The following is a 13,602-nucleotide window of genomic DNA, read 5'->3' as shown; positions in this document are numbered from 1 at the left end:
TTATACCAGTAGTTTGACAAAACACGAAAAAAAGAAGAGGTAATTTACGTTTAAATTCAATTTGAATTATATTTTCGACTACATTTTCTTTATTTGGGCAGAATATAGTGATGGTATTGATGAGTGGATAATTTGTACGCTTTTTGGCATTGTTTTTAGTATGTTTTTAATATGATCTAGTTAGTTTTTAGTATATTTTTATTAGTTTTTAGTTAAAATTCACTTTTCTGGACTTTACTATGAGTTTGTGTGTTTTTCTGTGATTTCAGGTATTTTCTGGCTGAAATTGAGGGACCTGAGCAAAAATCTGATTCAGAGACTAAAAAGGACTGCAGATGCTGTTGGATTCTGACCTCCCTGCACTCGAAGTGGATTTTCTGGAGCTACAAAAGCCCAATTGGCGCGCTCTCAACGGCGTTGGAAAGTAGACATCCTGGGCTTTCCAGCAATATATGATAGTTTATACTTTGTTCAAGATTTGATGGCCCAAACCGGCGTTCAAAGTCACCCTCAGAATTCCCAGCGTTAAACGCCGGAACTGGCACAAGGATGGGAGTTAAACGCCCAAACTGGCACCAAAGCTGGCGTTTAACTCCAAGAAGAGTCTCTACACGAAAATGCTTCAATGCTCAGCCCAAGCACACACCAAGTGGGCCCGGAAGTGGATTTTTATGTCATTTACTCATCTCTGTAAACCCTAGGCTACTAGTTCTCTATAAGTAGGACCTTTTACTATTGTATTGAGATATCTGGGTAGTTATCTTTGTTCTGATGCTATCTTAGATCATTGGGAGGCTGGCCATTCGGCCATGCCTAGACCTTGTTCTTATGTATTTTCAACGGTGGAGTTTCTACACACTATAGATTAAGGTGTGGAGCTCTGCTGTACCTCGAGTATTAATGCAATTACTATTGTTCTTCTATTCAAATCCGCTTGTTCTTGTTCTAAGATATCACTTGTTCTTCAACTTGATGAATGTGATGATCCGTGACACTCATCATCATTCTCACCTATGAACGTGTGCCTGACAACCACCTCCGTTCTACCTTAGATTGGGTGGATATCTCTTGGATTCCTGATACACGATGCATGGTTGATCGCCTGACAACCGAGCGAGCCATTCCGTGAGATCAGAGTCTTCGTGGTATAGGCTAGAACTGATGGTGGCATTCAAGAGAATCCGGAAGGTCTAACCTTGTCTGTGGTATTCTGAGTAGGATTCAATGATTGAATGACTGTGACGTGCTTCAAACTCCTGAGGGCGGGGCGTTAGTGACAGACGCAAAAGAATCACTGGATTCTATTCCGGCCTGATTGAGAACCGACAGATGGATAGCCGTGCCGTGACAGGGTGCGTTGAACATTTCCACTGAGAGGATGGGAGGTAGCCATTGACAACGGTGAAACCCTTGCATAAGCTTGCCATGGAAAGGAGTAAGAAGGATTGGATGAAGACAGTAGGAAAGCAGAGAGACGGAAGGGACCAAGCATCTTCATACGCTTATCTGAAATTCCCACCAATGAATTACATAAGTATCTCTATCTTTATCTTTATGTTTTATTCGTATATCACCCATATCCATTTGAGTTTGCCTGACTAAGATTTACAAGGTGACCATAGCTTGCTTCATACCAACAATCTCTGTGGGATCGACCCTTACTCGCGTAAGGTTTATTACTTGGACGACCCAGTACACTTGCTGGTCAGTTGTGCGAAGTTGTGTTTATGCCATGGTATTGAACACCAAGTTTTTGGATTCATTACCGGGGATTATTTGAATTGTGAAAAGTATTGATCACAATTTCGCATATCAGGTATAAACTATATTGTTACCATCGGAACTACAAAGAAAAAAAGTTAGCAGAAAAAAGTTACAAAACTTAGTGCACAAACGAAGTGATGGCTCCTATATACATGAAGAAGCTCGAGCCATTGGTGTAAGTACTAAGTTTAGATCCTTTATATTGTTTCTCGTTGGTTTTAATTATAAAATTGTGTTGACTATGCTATAGTTTGTAATTGCTTATGTTTACTTATTTATGTTTATAGAAAAAAATTATGGAGAATGAGCAGCCTGATGAATCTTCTAGAATGTTGTATGAAAATGATTCGGTTCCCCAAACTCTCGAAAAAGAGCACTAGGGTAGAGTGCGTGGCGTGAATTTTGGACCAATTCCAAGTCAACTCTTTTGTCTGAGTTCGCATCTGTCGGGGGATGGAACACAAACAGAAGAGATCCAAAGGGTGCCGTTTGAATTATAGGTAGAGGTGACAACTGACAACCAAAAAATTGAAAAAAAAAAAGACAATGGAGGATGAAGTTGTAAACCCCGTTAGATTAGTAAATAATTAGTCAATAAATTAGTTTTAATAAAAAAAAATTAGAAATACGAATATTATATCAAATTAGGATAGAGCTCATCGAAAAGAAATTTTGACACTAATTTTGAAGAAAACGGTCCAAGATTGAACCGAACGGATCGAACCGGTTAAACCAGACCCAAACTGGATCGTGGACCCAACCGGCCCAGCAATTAAAATGAGCCACGGGCTCTTCTTTTTTCCCACTTTCACAACGAAGCAGAAATCCTTCTAAGGAGGGAAAGAAGAGAAACCTGAACCCTTACGGTAAATCCAATTTGCCGTAACTCCTCCGTCCGAATTTCGATTGCTGCACCGTTTGCGGCCACGTGACCACCTCGTCAAGCTCTACGTTTCTACCGGAACAATTTCATAGGTAACTTGCTATTTCATCTCAGCATCTTTTTTCCCAATTTTTGAAAAATTAAGTGGAGATATTAAATTTCTTTACTCTTTGATGTTTTACGATCCAAGTAGTTTGAGGAAAATGATTACTCTTACTTATGTGAAGTTTGGGTAAGGTGAGGATACCATAATTCCATTTTAATTTTACTGAATTTATGTTTTGAGTATTAAATTGGGTATACATGTGTTATAAATGTGTATTAGGTTGTGAATAAATAATTAGAACTTGAAATTGTGAATATTGGAACTTGGAGGAAGCTGAGCCTAGTGTTTATTGAATTTTGGAAGGGCTGTGTTTGTTTTAAATAAGTTGCCTTGATCACTACGAGGAAATCGACCAAAGTATGGTTTATGTTTCTTGCATTTAATATATAATGTTCTGTGAAAACTTAGGCTAGATGACTGTAGGATAAGTTGGAATATATGGAACTATGAGATGCTTAGTGTTCTTAATATTTTGGATGAGAATTGGTTATATAATGGTGGTTGTTGTTGTATGAGTAGTTGTGTGATTAATGTTGAATAGATGATGACATGATTGTGTGTATAGTGATCAAAAGCATAATGAAAATTGTGAGTTGTGAAAGTGTGCTATATGATTGAATCTTGGATGATGAGTTAGTGTAGGATCTTGTGGTTGGGCTGTTGTAGGTGTTAGTATTGATTTTCAGATATGTATGGTTGTTATGTGAATGAAGTGAGTAATGAAATAGAGGTTTTATGAGTTGGAAAAAATAAGTTTTTGGCCGAACTTCAGCGAAGTATAACTTGGCTTTTGGACCCCCAATTTGCTTCCAATTTGTTTTAAAGTAAAAGTTGGGTTCGTGAAGTTTATGCCACTCAAAGAACGGGTGAAAAATATTTTAAATCGAAGAAGTTATGGTTGTTGGAAGATTGTATGTCAAAACTGTAGTTTTACCATTCTGCAGCCTTGCTACTGAATCTGTTTCTTTTCAAGATCGTACGCCCATGCGTACGCGTGGCATGGTTTTTTGGCAACGCGCACGTGACTGGTTCCATGCGCACACGTGACATGAAGTTTTTACCTACGCGTACGCATGATAAGGGACGCGCGCGCAAACTGCACTTTCACACTCCCAGGCGCACGCGTAAGCCACGCATACGTGTGGCCCCTGTTCTAGCAAACATAATTTTTGAGTTTTTAAACTCTATTTCAAACTTTTAAACCTCTATTTCATTCCTTTAGTCATAAATGGTAGTGTTAGACTTGATAATAAGATGAAGCTAGGAAAAAGGGATAATTTGAAGGTGAAGTAAAGCTTAAAAGTGATGAATTGATTATGAAATATTATGGATGATCATGTATGATACTTGGCTTAATAATCAAATGAATGATCATGTATGATACTTGGCTTGAATGATTAAATGATCTGAGATACGAGATTTTCTGGGTAAAGTACCGTGGCTTGCCACCACGTGTACCAGGTTGAAAACTCGATACTTTGTTGACCCTACGATGTAAGAGTGACCGGGCACTTATAAATTTCTGGGAATGTTAACCCCCATTGAGCAATATTGATTATTTGAGGAAAAAAAAAACTATGCATAGACTCTTCGAAATGCACGTCGAGGGACAGTCTAAGGTTTTCGGACTTGTCGGGTTGGTTGGATAACCGACAGATAGCCTCATCAGCCATAAGACAGGCATGCATCATATGCATACTACTTGAATTACTTGCTTGTGCATTAACTAGGTGTGTCTAAGTGTATTTGCCATGCTAAATGTATATTTGTTACCTGCAATATTTGTAATCTTCTTGTACTTGCCTTTATCTATTTATTTGTCTGTGAAATGTTGATGGAGATGGAGGTATGGAGGAATGGTAGTATGGAACTTGGATTTAAGGTTAAGTTAAGTTAGATTTAAATACTCTTAGAAAATCACCTTTTATGACTTCTGTTTAATACTCTAAGCTCTATAATTTGAGTGTCGGCGTTCTAGGATTGCCTCTAGCATTCCTAGAACCTTATATATTATGTGTGTGGCACCTTTACCATACTGAGAAACTCCAGTTCTCATTCCATACTATGTTATTGTTTTTTTCAGATGAAGGTCGAGAGGCATCTCATTAGGCGTCTGGACACCTGAAACGAAGTGGTTACTGAGTTATTTTGTTATACAATAATGTATATATGTATACTTAGCTTTCTCTCCGCATAATTTATTCTTTTTGATCCTCTTAGAGGTTTATGAGAGACAGGATTTTGTTTATGTACATTTGTGTATTGGATATGTATATATATACGTGTAAATATTCTCCGACCAGCCTTACCTTCGCAGGTTGAGTTAGGAGCTTGTTATTTTGTATCTTTGGCACTCTATTCCTACTTTTATTATCTTGTGCTTGATAGTTATTGTTTTTTTAGCACGCAAGTTAACTCGTTCCCTGAATGTTGCGCTTTTACTTCGCGATTTTTATTTCACCTATTCCTCAAGGCTCCTAGTATATTATAATCTTTCTGCCATTATATGTACATATTATATTTAGAAGGTCGTAATACCATACCACCTTTATTTTACGACTTAAGCGTAAAGCAGAGTGTGGTAAGGTGTTACAGAAGTAACAATAGAGAAGATACATAATGTTTTAAGTTATCTAATTCAACGGTAAGGTGGGAAGCTACCACCAGACATCATTGCATTGCTGAATTTCTTGGAAAGACATAATATAAGATAGATATTAGGAATTGATATTATTTTATTTAAAATATACATTTTTTTTAATTTGACTATACAACTTTATTAATTAGAGATATATTTTATTGATATTAATATAAATATATTAGTTTGTTTCACAATTATATTTTCATAAGTTTTTACCCTCAATTACATTTTTAAGTAGAAAATTAACAAGATTTTTAATATTAAAAAATAACTCCCAACAAACAGAAAAAAATATACCTAAAATATTTAAAAAAAATAAATTAATATTTTTAAAAAAATTAGCAACACCAAATAACGACAGTTTATAACCGACAAAAATAAACTAAAAAAATAGCGCGATTTTTGGAATAGTGGTGATTTATAATCACCAGATCGGAAAAAAAAATTAGCAATACCTAATAGCGGCGTTCTGTATCTGTCGCAGGCTAGTATCACTATCCTATTTCGACGTATTGCGGCAGTTTAAAACCGCTTTCATACAATTCAACGCAAAATGTTTTAATAATAATGATCTGGAATCTACCACAATAATTAATCCCGCGCGCTATATATTAAGATTTTATTCTGTTTATATATTAAAATAATTTGGATATGAAACTATTCATATATTTATCAACCATGTTAGGTATACACCAAAATCAGTTATCAGTATAAAATATATGTTGAAATACAAATATATATTAAAAATAAATTAAATTACACATATATTTATACACAAATACAGTAGTAGCTAATTTTAATGATTGATTTTGATATACAAATAATATTTTTGTATATTTATTCCTTATCATTTAAATTAACTTTTTAACTTTAGACAACGCCAACTTTTTTTTCATTTTATTACTTATTTTTTTAGCATGTTATCATTTAATTTTCGACACAACATCAGCACATAACCCGCTAGAGAAATAATAATATCACAATAGTAAATAATATGCCCAGATCATCGTTCAGGAAGATCTTATTGAAATTAAAATTCCAAATATAGTAGAATTTTTACATCTTATTTATGAAATATAAGATCCTCATCAACTAAACTTTGTTTTTAATATATATGGTTGAATATATTGTAAAGCTCAGACTTTTGGCTTTGGTGGTAGGCAAATGCAACCGCAATGTCCACCAAGGCATCCAGCTACGCAAGGCCTTGGTAGAAAAGGTGGAACACTGTGACAAAACAAATGTTTGCAATCTCTATCGCCCACACATTTCTTAGCCATACCTGACAAATCATTTTATCAATAATTCTAAATGTTAAATGGAAGGAGGGAGATAATAATGTTTTATTGTAGTTTATTTCATATAAAATTTTAGTTACAGACAATAAATTAGTAAATTACATTCTAATATATATATATACTTACAGTATCTCTAATTTAGTATTTTTATCTATAATAATATTATGGAAATATAAATTTTTAAAATTATGGTTTATTTTATTCTGACAGGATAAATTATGCATGACACAAAGAAATTATAAAATAAAATTACTTTTATAAAAAAAATTTGTAGGTTGACAAAAATTTCTGATTAAGAAGACCAAAATATTTGTAGATAAAAAAACAAATAATAAGATTTTGTTATTATTTTTATATGAAAAATTCTAATTCTTTATTAATAATTAATTTTAACATTCGTTATCTAAAATTTAAAATAATTTAACATGTATACTTTTACATTTAATTAGGTGTTAAGTCTGCTACACAAATAGAAATAATTAATTTTTATACTTGCTATTTAAAAATAGTATTTTTTCTCTCTATGTATATAAAAATATAATTAGATATTAGTATAAAAAAATTATACTGATAGTTATAAAATAATTCAAAATTAATTTTTTTAAAATAATTGAATCTTGATTCTAACTTTTAATTATATCATTAGTATTCTCTCAAAATTATATGTAATAAATATTTAAAAGAAAAAAATAAAAATATAGATTAGAAAGATAAGCGGTAAAAATTTAAAACTAAATAAAGCCTAAAAAATATTTATATAATAATAATATTTTTTATTTGAATTATATTATTTTGTTAGTTTTGTTTTTTGTGAAATAGAAAGAGAGAAATAATAGAGAATGAGAGAAAAGAAAAGAAAAGATAAAGATGAAAAATGAGAGTGAGAGTGAGAGTTTGTTAATTTTGGAAGAAAATTTTTTATTTTAATTGTAAAAAAATATCGGATGACATATTTTGATTTGTCAAATTATTAATATAAAATATAAATTATATATAGAATAAAAATAGTAGAGAGAAATAGAAAAATAGAGAGAGGTAGATGAGAGAATTTAGAAAGTGAGTTAATTTATTAATTTTGAAAAAAAAAATTTTCTCTCAATTTTAATAAGAGAATGTCATGTGACACATTTGATTATTAAATTAGATAGTAATATATGATACATAATATAGGTATATTTTAATTTTAATTTTAATTTTAATGTAATTAAAGAATGTTATGTTGCATCTTTTGATTGTCAAATTAGTAATTAGTCATTAATATTGATAATGATATATAAAATAGATAAAGTGGTCGAAGGAATAAGAGAATTAGAAAAATAGAGAAAGAAAGATGGAGGAGCAGAAAACTCTTTAATTTTAGAAGAAAAAATTTGATTTTAATTGCAATGAGAGAATGACGTGTGACACATTTTTGTTGTAAAATTAGTATGAAGGGGAAAAGAATTCTTTAATTTTGGAGGAAAAGATTTAATTTCAATTACAATGAGAGAGTGGCATGTGACATATTTTGGTTGTAAAATTAGTAAAAGGGAGAGGATAATTTCTTAATTTTGGAGAAAAATATTTAATTCTAATTGTAATAAAAAAGTGACATGTAACACATTTTAATTATAAAATTAAATATATATATAATAGATATAATAGATTAAAAAATAAAGTAATTAATAATTTAATTTCCAACATAAGACAAAGACACATTTTATTTTAAAAGATTTAGTAGTTAATTTTTATATACACAAATCATGATTGTTAAAAATATTATTGTAATTCTTGTTAAGTTTAACTTTAGAAGTAAAATTATAAAAATAAGTTGTAACTCATGAGTCGATTCAGATCACTCGTAAAAATAAGTGAATTGAATTAGTAAAATTACCATTCGTTTAAATAGATAGTTTGACTAGATTTGTATAATTCACAAATTAATCGGATTTGAACCGAATAGACACGAATTAGTTTGTCCGACTTTTTTTTAATATATAAAATTTCTTTCGTATAAACAATTTGTTTTTTGTTAATTAATTTTTTAGATATTTTTTGAAAATATAAAAATGTACATAACTATATAAATTGCTTTCTTATTTGTATGAATATATTAGTAATATATTTTACTTTACCGGGTAAGTTAGCTGGCTTAAGTTTTGAGAGTTCGGAGCATTAAATATTAGTAATATTTGTAAAAAAGTTTTAATTAGTAGAGGTTACAAATTATTAAAAACGAAATAAAAAAATTAATAAAAAAATACAAAAATTTGGGTTCTAAAAGCCTAAAACACAACAGACTCCCTCCTAATATTCTAATATTTTTTATTTTTTGAAAACAATTACATTATTTTTTATTTTAAACATGACACTTATTACCTTTTGAGATCAATTTAGGCAAAGAATTCAACAAATAGCGGTAACATATGCAATCCGACAATCCGTAAATTAACTTTGTCTGAAAAAAAAATATATATATATATATATATCACTAATAAGTTTCTAAAAAAAATTTTATTGAATATTTTTTCTCAACAAATTTTTTGTTAAATCAATATCTAAACTTTTATTATGAGAATTTTAAAAATTCTTAATGCATTGTTATGTCTTTATTAAATAATAAAGATGATTGATTTGTTTAATATTTTTATCAAAATTTAATATCAAAATTGATATATTTAACAAAATAAAATATTTTACATTGATTTAATTGATGATTAAAATTTGTTCAAAAATAAATTGTCTGACTAAAATTTTTTTGGCAATGATTTAGGATATTATTCCATATATTATAAATGATACTTATTTTTAGATGAATAGAAAAATATTTAAAAAAATATTGATATTGACACAGAATATGATAAAAAAAATGCAAACACATTAATTTCAATTTTTACAAGACACAAACACAACCTATACATAAATTATAATAACGTTTTAATATTTTATTGATTTTAAAATATAAATTATTTTTAAAATAATTTATTATTTTAATAAATAATAATATATACTATTTTTAAATTTCTTTTAAAAATATATGTTGAGAATAAGATTAAATATATTGACTTATAATAGTATTTAGATGTATCTAAATATATTTAAAAAAAATTTAATTAAAATATGATTTAACTAAAAAAATGTGTATTAAATCAATATTGAATGAAAAGTGAAAAGTGAAAAGATTGGTACTCCTACTGAGTACTCCTACTGAACTATTAATTTCATAGCAATTTTTGAAACAATATGTATATAATATTTTAATTTCAAGCATAAATCAGAGAGACAGACGGTAACACTATTAAAGAAAAGAAAAATAGAGGATGGAAATACCAGATTCAGATGCTATGAGGAATAAGAAAAGCAAGCAAGAAAGCACCAACGAAGCTTTTGCCATTTTGAAGGTTTTTTTGAGAAATTTTTGTTTTAATTTAATTGCCTATATGGCATGGTAGAAATTAGAATATAAATAAAGCTTGATTGCATGTTTATAAGGAAAACTGCATTGATTTTCATTACAGCAAATGATGCTATGTCAAAGGCATAGTCATTTTTTTTCATTTATTGTTACCCAAATGACCGTATTTAAAAAAAATAGTAATTAGATTTTTTATAAGAGACATTTAGCCTTATTTAAATAGATATTACATGCAACCGACTTTTATGGAAAGAATTAAACAAAAGATACATTTAGTCTTATTTAGATAGATATTTTTGAAAAAAAATTGAAATGTTATTTTATTTGAGATCAATAGACTATTTGTACAATGTGTACAATGAGCTATTGAATTTTCGAGTACTAGGGATAATTAAACTGATTTTGGAATTCACCAAGGATCGAACTCTTGACTTTTCGAATCTAGTACTCTAATACCATGCCATGATACCACTCATCCCAAAAGTTTCAGTTGTTAAAAAAATGTAACACTAATAGTTATATATCTAATACTCCATAAATCCCCATTGTATGCATTGTATAAATATTCCATTCGCTCCTCATAATTTTCCTTTATCAAAATATTCTATAACACTAAGAAATTATCAAATGATCTCTAAATTTATTGATTTAATTTTTTTATTTTTAATTAATTACCATTAACACAGTACTAATATAAAATTTTACAATATCAATATGACATTTCCAACAATAAAATAACATAATTAACTTTAATATGGTCAAATATGTTCTAAATTAATTAATTGACTCATACGTATTCTTTGCGAGTCTTTTTTGGTTTATAAAATTTATGGCAATTTTCTTAAATAAATAAAATGGGTCTCAAAATTATTTAATTACACATTTTGGTAAACGAAGACACAATTGCATTTTTTTTATGAATCTATAGAAATCGCTACTATCAGCAGCGGATTAGGATATAATGTAAACTGCTACTGGCAGTCGTGATTTACGTGTATTGAGAGTCAAATAGAAACCGTCATAGGCAGCAACGGTTTCTGTAGAGCATGATTTCACTATAAACCGTTATAGGCAATAGCAGTTTATGCATTGAGGGCATTGAACGTAAACCGCTAGAGACAGTAGCGGTTTACGTGACTGAGCACAGCATGCGATTGCATGGCAATAGGGGTAGTGCAGGGCTTGAAAATTGCCACAGTCGCACGTACGATCTAAACACCTTGAATCTCTCAAGTTCCGCTCAATGACTTTAACAAGTGCCTGGCAAAATCAGTGTCCGGACCCCAGTTGTACCTCTGCTGACTGATCCCGAACAACAAACAGCTCTGCAAGCCTTAAGTATGTCGACTTGACCAATGACATCACTGGTAGATTCCTGGTTCCCTTCAAAACAGAGTTGACACACTCAGATATGTTGGTCGTCATGTGACCGTATCGCCTGCCTCAATCCTTGTGCTGTGTCCACCTCTCATACTCCATCCTATTTGCCCAATCATACATAGTCAGATTCTCTATTCTCATGATATCGAACCAATACTCGAACTCGGCTTCCGTCTTAGCATAAGCAGCATTCACCAGCTACCTCCTAGCATCCTCCATCTTAATCGTACTACCTCAATTCACTCGAGGGGTAAATTCGCTCGTATATGTGTGGAGATCGACCTGGCAAAACAACTAGTACCGAAAATCTCACTACTTGGCTATGAACTACACCTCGAATATGAAGGCTTGAACCAAATTTGCTTCTCCTGTGGCAAATATGGCCACATATCAGAACAATGCATCAAAAATGGTGCTAATAATGCCGACCTTATGGAAGAGAACTGTTCCAGTGATAATCTGCAGGGTGAGATGCCGGCCGGCAGTACCGGAGACGAAAATGAAAAGGCCATAGAATTACAAAATCACTGCAATCATAGCAACAGTAAGTCCAACCTGGATTTCAGGCCTTGAATGATGGTGCAAAGCTGCAATAATAGAAAGAAACCCCAAGTAGGAAAGAAATATCTTCACGCCAACCAAGATACAATTACTATCTACAGCCCTGAAGAAGGAAACTCTCCAAAAAAGAATAATCCCAATTCGGGATCCTGCTTTGATATCCTGCAGGAAGAGAATCCAAAAAGTATACATGAAGATGTGACTGATTATGAAGTGAGCCAAGATATTTTGGGAAGGAATGGGCCTCAAGTGAACCAAGCCCAAGTCACAACAAGTAAGATCCAAGTGCAAAAAAGAACCATCAAACCGAGTGCTAGGAAAAACCCACAAAACCAGCAAAAATCTGCTATCCGCCCAAAATCCACGATCGAACCGGGTAGGAAGAAAAATATTGGCAAAAACAAATCTAAAACACCAGGACCCTCCACGGCAAACCCTAAAAGGTCAGGGAACCCCATGGAAGCTGCGAAGGGGAAGGAAAACAACTTTGAGCTTGAAGGTATGGAAATGGTGGTTAGTGACTACATGAAAAGGATGGAGCGAGACCGATGGGATGCCCTTAATGCTTTGAAGGACTCTCAAAAAAATCTGGAGAAGCATGTGATAAGAGAGAATTTGCTTTTCAACCCAGATAAACAACAACAACCTACAGATGAGCCAATGGAAAACACAGAGGCCAGAGGTAACCAAGTGAGACACCTTGACGATGCCATGATCGATGCCGGTGGTGGTGGAACCTTGAGTGCATCATCGTCTCAGGACCAGGTGGGTCCGATGCTTGGGGCTCGTTCCCGTTAGTAAATATGCCCGTGTGGCTTCCTTTTCATGCTAGGTCTGATGATGAACATCATTAGTTGGAACTGCAGGGGGGTAGATAGTAAAGCCTTCCCTTCACTCATCCGATATCTGCGACAACGAGTATGGAGAAAATTTGTTCTTTCTTTTGGAAACACAAGTGAGTGGTACCCAAGGAAATCAAATTCAGGACAAGATGAGCTTTGATAAATCCTTTGTAGTGGATGCAATGGGGCATACAGGAGGAATTTAGTGTCTCTGGGATTCCTCTATTTGGAAGGTGGACGTTCTGGAGCATGATAAACAGTTTGTTCACCTTAAAATCTCTGGTAATAACTCAACTCCCTGGCACATCTCTACTATATATGGGAGCCCCCAAAGGGTGACTAAAAGACTGTTATGGCAACACCTTAAAACCTATGCTGCTAATGTTAATCTCCCCTGGTGTCTGTTGGGCGATTTTAACGCGATGCTTCATAATCACAAAAAAAGTGGAGGGGCACTGAGTAGTAGTCACAGGGCCTGCAAAGATTTTCAGGATTGTGTTTTGACTTGTGGCTTGGTTGATTTGGGATTTACAGGTTGGCCCATCACCTGGAAAAGGGGTAATCTTGCTGAGAGATTAGACAGGGGATTAAGCAACCTGGATTGGCAACTTAAATTTCTAGAGGTGATTATTAAACATATGTCCATGCTTAAATCGGACCACTCTCTTATCTGCCTACAACTCTCTCCAACCTTCTCCCAAAATAGAGGGAGATGACCATTCCATTTTCTTGT

The sequence above is a fragment of the Arachis hypogaea genome, chromosome 1 (assembly GCF_003086295.3).
Source record: "Arachis hypogaea cultivar Tifrunner chromosome 1, arahy.Tifrunner.gnm2.J5K5, whole genome shotgun sequence".
In the NCBI taxonomy this organism is placed as follows: Eukaryota; Viridiplantae; Streptophyta; class Magnoliopsida; order Fabales; family Fabaceae; genus Arachis; species Arachis hypogaea.
This window is presented reverse-complemented; position numbering follows the sequence as displayed.